Below are 10,770 nucleotides of genomic sequence, written 5' to 3' on the forward strand. Positions count from 1 at the left end.
TATATATATATATATATATATATATATATATATATATATATGTTAAATCCAATTGGTACAAAGCTTCAATTAGTTTCATTGTGTCCCTGTTTAGTTTCTGTTTTCCTGATCGGTCCATTGGTGAGAGTGGAGTGTTAAAGTCACCCAAAATTATTGTGTTAGGTGCACAGTATGCTTTGAGCTTTAGTAAAGTTTCTTTTATGAATGAAGGCGCCCTTGTATTTGGAGCATAGATGTTCAGGATTGAGAGTTCTTCTTGTTAGGTTTTTCCTTTGGCCAGCAAGAAGTGACCTTCCATGTCTCTTTTGATGACATTAGGTTGAAAGTCAATTTTATCTGATATTAGAATGGCAGCTCTTGCTTGTTTCCTGAGACCATTTGCTTGTAGAATTGTCTTTCAGCCTTTTACTCCAAGGTAGTTTTTGTCTTTGACACTGAGGTGTGTTTCCTGTATGCAACAAAATGTAGGGTCCTGTTTATGTAACCAGTCTGTTACTCCATGTCTTTTTATTTGGGGAATTGAGTCCATTGATGTTTAGAGATATTAAGGAGTGGTGGTTATTGCTTCCTATCATTTTTTAAGTTAGCTTTATACTTGTGTGGTTATCTTCTTTTGGGTTTGATGAAAGAAGCTTAATATCCTGCTTTTTCCAAGGTGTAGTTTCCCTCATTGTAATGGTGTTTTCCCCCTATTATCCTTTGTAGGCCTGGGTTTGTGGAAAGATATTGTGTAAATTTGGTTTTGTCATGGAATATCTTGGTTTCTCCATCTATAGTGATTGAGAGTTTTGCTGGGTATAGTAGTCTTGGCTGGCATTTGTGTTCTCTTAGAGTCTGCATTCGCTCCGCCCAGGATCTTCTAGCTTTCATGGTCTCTGGAGAGAAGTCTGGTGTAATTCTGATAGGTCTTCCTTTATATGTTACTTGCCCTTTTTCTCTTACTGCCCTAAGTATCCTCTCTTTGTTTAGTACATTTTTGGTTTTCATTATTATGTGAGAGGAGGTAGTTCTGTTCTGATTCAGTCTGTTTGGAGTTCTGTAGGCTTCTTGTATATTCATGGGCATCTCTCTCTTTAGGTTAGGGAAGTTTTCTTCCATAATTTTCTTGAAGATATTTGCTGGCCCTTTAAGTTGTTAATCTTCACTCTCATCAATGCCTATAACCCTTAGATTTGGCTTTCTCATTGTGTCCTGGATTTCCTGGATGTTTTGGGTTACAAGCTTTCTGCATTTTGCATTTTCTTTGACTGTTGAGTCCACGGTTTCTATGGTATCTTTGGCATCTGAGATTCTTTCTTCTATCTCTTCAATTCTGTTATTGACATTTGCATCTATGATCCCTGATTTCTTCCCAAGGTTTTCTATCTCCAAAGTTGTCTCCCTTTGCTCTTTCTTAGTTGTTTCTACTTCTGTTTTCAGATCCTGTAATTTTTTGCTCAGTTCTGTCATTTGCTTGTTTGTGTTTTCCTCTAATTCTTTGAGAGATTTTTGTGTTTCTTCTTTCATGACTTTTGCCTGTTGATCAAAGTTCTCTTGTATTTTTTTAAGTGCTTTTTGCATTTCCTCCTTATTGGCTACAAACTTCTGACCCATATTGTCCTGATTTAAGTGATTTTTGTGTTTCCCTTGTAAGGGCTTCTAGCTTTTGATCATTTTTCTCCTGAATTTCTTTAGGAGATTTATGTATGTCCTTCATGTGTTCCTCTAACAGCATCCTTACCAGTGCTTTTAAATCCAACTCTTGGTTTTCTGGTGTGTTGGGGGTATATAGGACTTGCTATTGTTGGAGATTTGGGTTCAGATGCTGCCATAATGCCTTGGTTTCTGTTAGTTAAATTCCTATGCTTGCCTTTAGCCATCTAGTTCTCACTGGTGTTAGATGATCTTATTGTCACTGGCTGGTGCTTCAACTTATTGTGGAACTTTAGGTCTATTTCCGCAACACTGGATGACTGGGTTTCCTCTGGCACAGATTGCTGCCTTCCTCTTTTGTGCCTTTGGAGCCCTGCTCAGTCTTGCCTCAAAAAATGTTATACTTGGGTTGTCAAGGTGAACCAGGTGTTCTCAGACTGCTCTGTTATGAAGCAAAGATGGTGTGTGAGGGGTCACTCCCTCTGTTGATTCTCACATAGGATACAGGCCCCAAGACCAACTGGCTTTCAGATAAACCACCTATGTTCTCAGGTCCTGAGCGCAGGCAGACTCCTGGAGATTTGCACCCCCAGAGATCTTAAGCTCAGGATAATACAGTACCTAGGGATGTTTTTCTGCCCTGGCAGGCCACGAATATGGCCACAGTGAGTTGTTCTCAGCGCAGGATGCAGGCCCCATGACCTACCAGCTGGGAGATGAACCACCTGTGCGCTCAGGTCCTGAGCGCAGGCAGATCTCTGGCAGTTTGCACCCCCAGTGATCTAAAGCTCGGGGTGATACAATACCTAGTGATGCTCTTCTACTCTGGCAGGCAGCGAATATGGCTGCGGGGATTCTCTTCCTCTGCTGGTCTCCAGGCAGGACACAGGCCCCACGCCAGGCAGACTGGCAGACAAACCGCCTATGTGCTTAGTTCTTGGGTGCACGCAGACCTCTGGCAGTTTGCACCCCAGAGATCTAAAGCTCAGGGTGATACAGTACCTAGTGAAGCTCTTCTGCTCTGGCAGGCAGCGAATATGGCCCCGGGATTCTCTCCTTCTGCTGCTCTCTAGGCAGGACACAGGCCCCACGCCCAGAGGTCTGGCAGATGAACTGCCTATGTGCTCAGATCCTTAGTACAGGCAGACGCCTGGTGGTTTGCACCCCCAAAGATCTAAAGCTCGGGGTGATACAGTACCTAGTGAACTGGTGTTATCTTTATTGTTACTGAGTTTCATGTGTCCTTTGTATGTCCTGGATATTTCCTCTGCATCAGATATGATCTTCAAATATTGCTTCCTATTCCATGAATTATATTTTATTTTGAATTTGTTGATAGAGAATTTGTTGTTGTTTTTGCTGCAGAAGAGGTTTTATTTTCCTTTTTTTATTAGATATATTCTTTATTTACATTTCAAATGATTTCCCCTTTCCTGGTACCTCCCCAAAGTCCCATAAGCCATCTCCCCTCCCCCTGTTCCACAATAAACCCCCTCCCACTTCCCTGTCCTGGCATTCCCCTACACTGCTGCATCAAGCCTTTCCGGGACCAGAAGCCTCTCCTTCTTTTGATGTTCAACAAGGCCATCCTCTGCTGCCTATGTGTCTGGAGCCATGTATAACACCATTTGTACTATCTGGTTGATGTTTTTGTCCCTGGGAGCTCTGGGAATACTGGGTGGCTCATTTCGTTGTTCCTCCTATGGTACTGCAAAACCCTTCAGCTCCTTGGATCCTTTCTCTAGCTCAGTTCAATGGCTGGCTGAGAGTGTCCCTGTCTGTATTTGTCATGCACTAGCAGAGCCTCCCATGTCACAGGTATAACCGGCTCTAGTCAGCAAGTACTTGTGGGCATCAATAATAGTGTCTAGGTTTTGTAACTGTAAATGGGATGGATCCCTAAGTGGGGTAGTCTTTGGATGGTCTTTCCTTCAGTCTCTGCTCCACACTTTGTCTCTATATCTCCTTTAGTGGATATTTTGTCCGCACTTCTAAGAAGGACCAGAATATCCATACTTTGTTCTTCCTTCTTCTTGGGCATCATTTGATATGTGAATTGTGTCTTGAGTATTCAGAGCTTCTGGGTTAATATCCACTTATCAGTGACTGCATACCATGTGTGTTCATTTGTGATTAGGTTACCTCACTTAGGATGATATTTTCCAGTTCCACCCATTTGCCTAAGAATTTCATGAATTCATTGTTTTTAATAGCTGAGTAGTATTCCATAGTGTAAATATACCACATTTTCTCTATCCATTCCTCCATTGAGGGACATCTGGATTCTTTCTAGCTTCTGGCTATTATACATAGGGCTGCTATGAGTATGTGTCCTTATTACATGGAGGAGAATCCTCTGGGTATATGCCCAGGAGTGGTATACCAGGGTTCTCCAGAAGTATCATGCCCAGTTTTCTGAGGAACTGCCAGACTGACTTCCAGAGTGATTGTACCAGCTTGCAATCCCACCAGCAGTTGAGGAGTGTTCCTCTTCCTCTACATCCTCTCCAGCACCTGCTGTCTCCTCAGTTTTTGATCTTAGCCATTCTCACTGGTGTGAGGTGAAATCTCAGGGTTGCTTTGATTTGCAATTTTCTAATGACTAAGGATGCCGAACATTTCTTTAGATGCTTCTCAGCCATTGGATATTCCTCAGGTGAAAAGTCTTTGTTTAGCTCTGTACCCCATTTCCTAATAGGTTTATTTGGACCTCTGGAGTCTAGCTTCTTGAGTGTTTTGTATATATTGGATATTAGTCCTCTGTTGGATGGAGGGTTGGTAAAGATCTTTTCCCAATATTTTGGTTGTCAGTTTTGTCCTATTGACAGTGTCCCTTGCCTTACAGAAAGTTTGTAATTTTATGAGGTCCCATTTGTCAATTCTTGATCTTAGAGCATAAGCTATTGGTGTTCTCTTCAGGAAATTCTCCCCTATGCCAATGTGCTCAAGGCTCTTCCCCAGATTCTTTTCTATAAGCTTCAGAGTGTCTGGTTTTATGTGGATGTCCTTGATCCACTTGGACTTGAGCTTATTACAAGGAGATAAGAATGGATGGATTTGCATTCTTCTGCAAGCTAGCTGCCAGTTGAACAAGTGTCATTTGTTGAAAAGGATATCTTTTTTTCCACTGGATGGTTGTAGCTCCTTTGTCAAAGATCAAGTCACCATAGGTGGGTGGGTTCATTTCTGGGTCTTCAATTCTATTCCATTGATCTACCTGCCTGTCGTTGTAAAAGAGTTTAGCAACAGTGTTGTCTACTGCATTTTTGATGCCTGTGCATTTGGAGCAATATGTAAGAAGTTACTACTAAATTCACCATTATGGAGTCTTTCTCCTAAGCTGTTTTTCCTGTGTCTTATGGGCCTCACTCATACATTTAGATATTTAATCCACTTTGATTGAATTTTTATTGGTGTGAAGCAGGAGTTCAAGTTTACTTTTTTGCTAGTTGTTAAAAAGGCTTCATTTTTACATTGAATGATTCTAACACTTTTATCAAGAATCATTTGACTATGCATTAGATGGCTTAGTTCTGGACTTTCATGCCTTTTCTACTGTACTTTGTGTCACCATGACAGTATCACACTTCTTATTTATTTGTTCTTATTTTATATATGTTATTATTTTGTCTTCAGCCATATATTTTATTGTGTGCATAGCCAGTGCCTGAGGAGGGCTGAAGGGTGTGTTGGGTGTCTAGGAAATGGAATTACAGATGGTTGGAAGTTACTATATGGGTACTAGGAATCAAACCATCCTCATCTGGAAAAACAGCCAGTGCTCTAAAACCCTGAGCCATCTCTCCTCTCATTGTTTTGTTTGCTGTAGCTTAAAAATAAGTTTAAGTCCATAAAATCTTTAACTCTGTTCTAAGATTGTTTTAGCTACTTAAGGCCCTTCTATTCTATTTGAATTTAGGGTTGAAGTTTCCTTTCCCATAAGAACATACTGTGAAGATTTTTACAGGTATGCAATTAAAATCCTATTGTTATTACCACTGTTGATGATGAGGAGGATGGTAAGGATGGTGATGATGATGATGATGATGATGGCAATAACAATGACAGTGACAATGACAATGATGTGTTCTGTGAAGATTCTGAAAGCTTAAGGAGGATGCACAGACATAGCTGTGCTCACTGCTACACTGTCACCTTACATCCTTATTAATACATAGCTTATCCATTTTGTCATCTGAAAGGAAACTCGGTATTAATAACTATATATTCTTCTTCCTTCCATCTTCTTCACCTTTTCCTCTTTCTTACAAACTCTTTGTTTTATTTTTCTATCCTTTGAGAATACAATAAAATATAATTACAAACATTCCCCCAAATCCTCCTGGCTCTCATGTTAATATAATTTAACTGTTTCTATTATCTCCTCAGTGTTTAAGTTTAAAGTCGTTTGACACTAAATTTTCATTTTTACAGCTATCAACTATTTGCTTAAAAAATGGATTTTCCTTGAATTGCCTGTGAACTGGCATAAAGTTCTGCTTCATTTCCCTTATTTTCTTGTCTGATGCTGATACATACACCTTCATAAACTAGCATGCTTATTTTGGGTAAAGGCTGCAAAAATAATACTTCTGCTACTAATAATTTTTTATTATTCTGTTTATTTTTATTCTATTTATATTAATAAATATATTTATTATTCTGTTTATAATAATAATTATAATTATTATTATAGCTTTATAGCTTTCCTGACTACTGTATGAAACATCTTGGCTAATTATTCATTTGTTATTCCTATTATATAGTTAAATTATTGACTCCTTTTCTGGTTAAAAAATGTAATATCTACAATCCTAAGCAGAATTATGGCAATCTCCTATTTATTTTCAGACAAAACATAGCCAATGTGTTTAAAAATATTTTGCCCATTTAGTTTCTAGAACATCACCTCAAAGCTAAGTCCTACTTAAGGATTATGGTTACTCAGATAGTTCTGGTTAAATGCATTGGACCACAAAATGAACCCGGTGCAGGAATCATTTATCTTTCAGCCAAAGAAGCTGCATTGGGCATGGCTTTCATAAAAACACTGCACATATTCATTCACACAGCTCAAATATTCAGGCCATTGCTACACAAATGTGAGTGGTGGAACAATAGCAATCCAGGTTCTGAGGAAACAACAGCCATATTATGTTCTCAAGAAAGGAGAAATGAATGTGAATTACTAAAAATATAGAACATTTAATCACTCTGATGTTTATGTATTGTCCTTTTATTGGCATTTTAAATAGGGAGTGAGAGTGGTAGTGCTTGTAAAAGCAAGAATAATAATGACCATTGAGAATTTTGTTCTGCCCTGTGGGATTGGAGGGTGTTTGAAAGAAAAGAAAGCCAATCTGCATTATAATGCCACATATCAGTAGGAAGGAATGCAGCAAAAGAATGTCTGTCTGCCTGCCATAGGACTATGCACAGGAGATGAACAAAGTATATGATTGGAATCTAAAATACTTGCCTACTATTTACAACAATTTGCTGTATATATACAAAGCCTCTTTTCTATTAGGTTGTAGAGATTACACAAATTAGCAATAATCAGAGTCATTATTACTTAAGTTGTAGACTTTTAGTCTCTTGTTCTGTTTTCCCCAAAGAAAATACACATAAATAGTAAAAACTACTCTTTTAAAAGACTGTTTTGATTCATTTTTTAAAACTCAATTTACATACCTCAATTGTGTCAAAATCTGGTCTTCAATTTCTGTTTTTGCTACTTTTAATACGCAAGCATTTACAGTTTCTGCCCAAATTTCTTTTATTACACCAAATATCCTAAAAACAACTTTTATTTAACATTTAACTATATTTGATGACAGCTGTCCATCTTGACCATTTTTTTCTTGTCAATTATGAATGTCTTCAGGTCAGTCTAACACATTAACTGTGTTTCTGTGAACACATCGATTCTTGAATTACTGAATCTTCAACTATCTTATCAACTTCTTTCCTAATTGTAATAATTTTTGTTAACATACATATTTAGTATATTTAGGGCTTAGTATATTTAGGACTTCTTCAGTAACTCATTTAGCCCTTGCAGTAGCATGGTGAGATAGGTTTCATCACTACAAATGTACCAGTTTAAAAAAACAAAACAAAACACTTTTTCTTTTTAATGTCATGGACAAATGGCTAAAAAGACAGCAGAGGCAGAATTTGAAATCATATTGACTTACTAGAAAGAACACTAGCCAGTCACTGCTATTGGATACTTATACCAGAACTTGTTTCCCACACAGGTCTCACCTACATACTGTGGAGGTGATCTGACTCATAGCTTTCAACTCTCTGTCCTGCAAAAATGACCATTCAATGTCCATTCACATATGTTTTGTATTCGGATGCCCAAACTAGGGCTTTATTAAGCCCTACAAAACATGCCTTTATATTATGGGGTATTACTATGGAAAAAAACTGAGAACATCTGTAAATTAAGAAATATAATTTCCCTGCCACTAGAGACATTGCAGATGTGACTGCTGTGCCACATGTCTGTCAGTATGTGACACAAAAGAGAGAGGCTGTGTCTATACTAAGTGTTCTGGCCTAACACTCCATAAAAAAAACAGTGACCCTGAGATGATCACCACTATAATGCCAGGAGGCCATGACAGGGAGTTAGTCTGAAACCTCCACCAGTCTAGTTCCAGATAGGCCCAGGTGGGCTCCCAATATGGAGGAAGCTGAGTAGAAGCTCAGGTCAAAGGCAAGAGTGTTGCAGTAAATCTCCCCTCCCCTCTAAGAAGGGAATTAACATCAAATACAATTAGCTCCAGGGCTATCCACAACTCTATAGAGTGTGCCTGAAACGGATAGCCCTTGCAAGGGGCCACTTGGGCAAAGGGCCCAGGCAAGGCATGAATCAAGGAGGACCACCAGACCAGTGCCATGTAGCTAAGAAGTCTACCATCAAAAAATGAGAGATAATAAATATTGGTGAGAATTGAGAGGAAGAGGAAGTTTTATTCATTATTGGTAAGGATATAAACTCATGTAGTCACCATGAAAATAGATGTAGAATTTTCTCATGGTGCTAAAAAATAGCATGTGCATATCATCTTTGATTATATATTGAAAATAAATCTAAATTACTATTCCAAAAAAATATTTGTCATCCAAACATATTGCTTCATTATTCAAAATAACTAGAAAATGGAGCAAACCTACAGAACCATCAATAGGTGGATATACAGAAATCAAAAAAAAAAAAAAAACCCAAGGTATATAGACAAAATTTAACTTTATTCAACTAGAAACGATAAGACTATTAGATTTATAGGAAAATGTATGCAGCTGGACAACATTGCATTAAATGGTGTTATATTTTGCTTTCTATTGCTATGATCACAACCAAAAGCATTTTGGGTATGAAAAGGCATATTTTATAGTTCAGTTTACAGTTCATCAAGATGTGAATTTAGGGTAGAAACACAAGGTGGGAACATGAAAACCAAGTCTGAAAGAATTCTCCGTATTGACTTGCTCTTTATATCTTTTTCAATTTGCTTTCAGCTATAACTCAGGACCACCTGCCCAAGAGTGGCACCACCTGCCCAGGAATGGCATCACAGCCAATGGTCTGGGCGCCCATTAACCAAGAAAATTTCCTACATACTTTCCTACAGACCTATTTGATGGACACACCTTCTCAGTTGAATCCACATCTTCATAGATGACTCTAGTCTGTGTCAAATTGACAAAATACCATTAGCACAACTGACCTTTTGTCAACATGACACCAAAACACATACTACCAAACCATACCCTTTCCTTTCTTATTTATCTACATGGTCTCATTTACTATTACATAAAGCATAACTTTAAAAGCTCCAAAACTGTAAAAATTTTAGAGACTTCAAAAGTCAAGTTCTCATTAAAGATTCATTCTGCTTAAACATTTAAAGTCTATCAACTGTGGACTCTAGTAAACTGAAAAGAAACCTGTGTACTTCTCATCAAGGAGAGAACCATTGCAAAGTTTAATATCAGATTAAAGCAAAAGCAAATTCCAAGGGTGTAAGATTTCTGAAGTTCTCTGAAAATCTTCTGAGTTTCATAGGGCTTGGCCAGCTCCATTTCTCTAGCCTAGGCATCCTCAGCACACAGAAGTTAACTACTAGGCTCAAATCATCTCCCCTTTATATCTCTCACTGTCTTGTGTGGGCATTACATGAGCCTGACATCTACAATATGCTAGAGTTTCTACTGCTATTGATGTTGCATTCACTAATGGCCTGTCCTGGCTCTCATAATGCAAAGCTTCAACTTCTCTCTATGACTCCTTAAATCCTGCAGTTCTAATGCCACCAATACCAAAAGTCCATAGGAAACTCTTACACACTTCCAAGTTCAGCTAAGGGCACGGAATGCAAATTTGGCTCATTTTGGACCAAAATTCTGTGTACTAATCCTGAGGAAAAGGTCACAGAAGATTTCAACTCAATGATTCTGGTTTCTTGTAATCACAGAAGTTTTTCAGTGCCAGAAAATAGCATCAATTCTCCCAGTTTGAAGAGTTGGGGGTAGAAAGGAAGGACCTTAAGGAGATAGCAATCCCCTAGGTATACCACCTATGTCAACTAACCTGGCCTCCTGGGAGGTACCATAGACTAAACCACCAACCAGAGAGCATATACAGGCTTGCCTGGGGTCCATGGCACATATGTAGTAGAGGAACAAATGCCTTCACTGGTCCCAGTGGGAGAGGACTCACCTAATTCTGTAGAGACTTGATGCCCCAGGAAAGGCGCACCCTCCCAGAGGCAGAGGAGATGGGATATGGGAAGGACTCTGGGAAGGCCACTGGGGAGGGAAATATTTTAGATGCAAATAAATAAATTAGTTTCAAAAAGAAAATGGTTTCACTTCAGTTGTGCTAATCTCTTGTTAATAACAACGGATTCTAAAGTCACTGCCTACCAAAACCACAAATTCATAAAATAAAATATTATATGAATAACCATAATTGGGTCTTTAAGGGACTCCAACTTCTGAAACTTCTCAAATAAGCTTCCCTTTCCTGCATCTCCCTGAGTATGCTTATTGACCAGGCTCCCACTGACAAATTTAATGAACTGTAAGATCTCAGTGTTCTTTTGCACAAGTTCCTAAAAT

General features: G+C 38.6%; 1 pseudogene; it reads left to right on the forward strand.

Annotated features, from left to right (window-relative positions):
* Window positions 1-8,104: 8,104 nt before the first annotated feature.
* LOC127688251 (uncharacterized) lies at window positions 8,105-8,210 on the forward strand (annotated as a pseudogene).
* The last annotated feature ends 2,560 nt before the right edge of the window (window positions 8,211-10,770 follow it).

This window comes from Apodemus sylvaticus, chromosome 6, assembly GCF_947179515.1.
Source record: "Apodemus sylvaticus chromosome 6, mApoSyl1.1, whole genome shotgun sequence".
Classification (NCBI taxonomy): Eukaryota; Metazoa; Chordata; class Mammalia; order Rodentia; family Muridae; genus Apodemus; species Apodemus sylvaticus.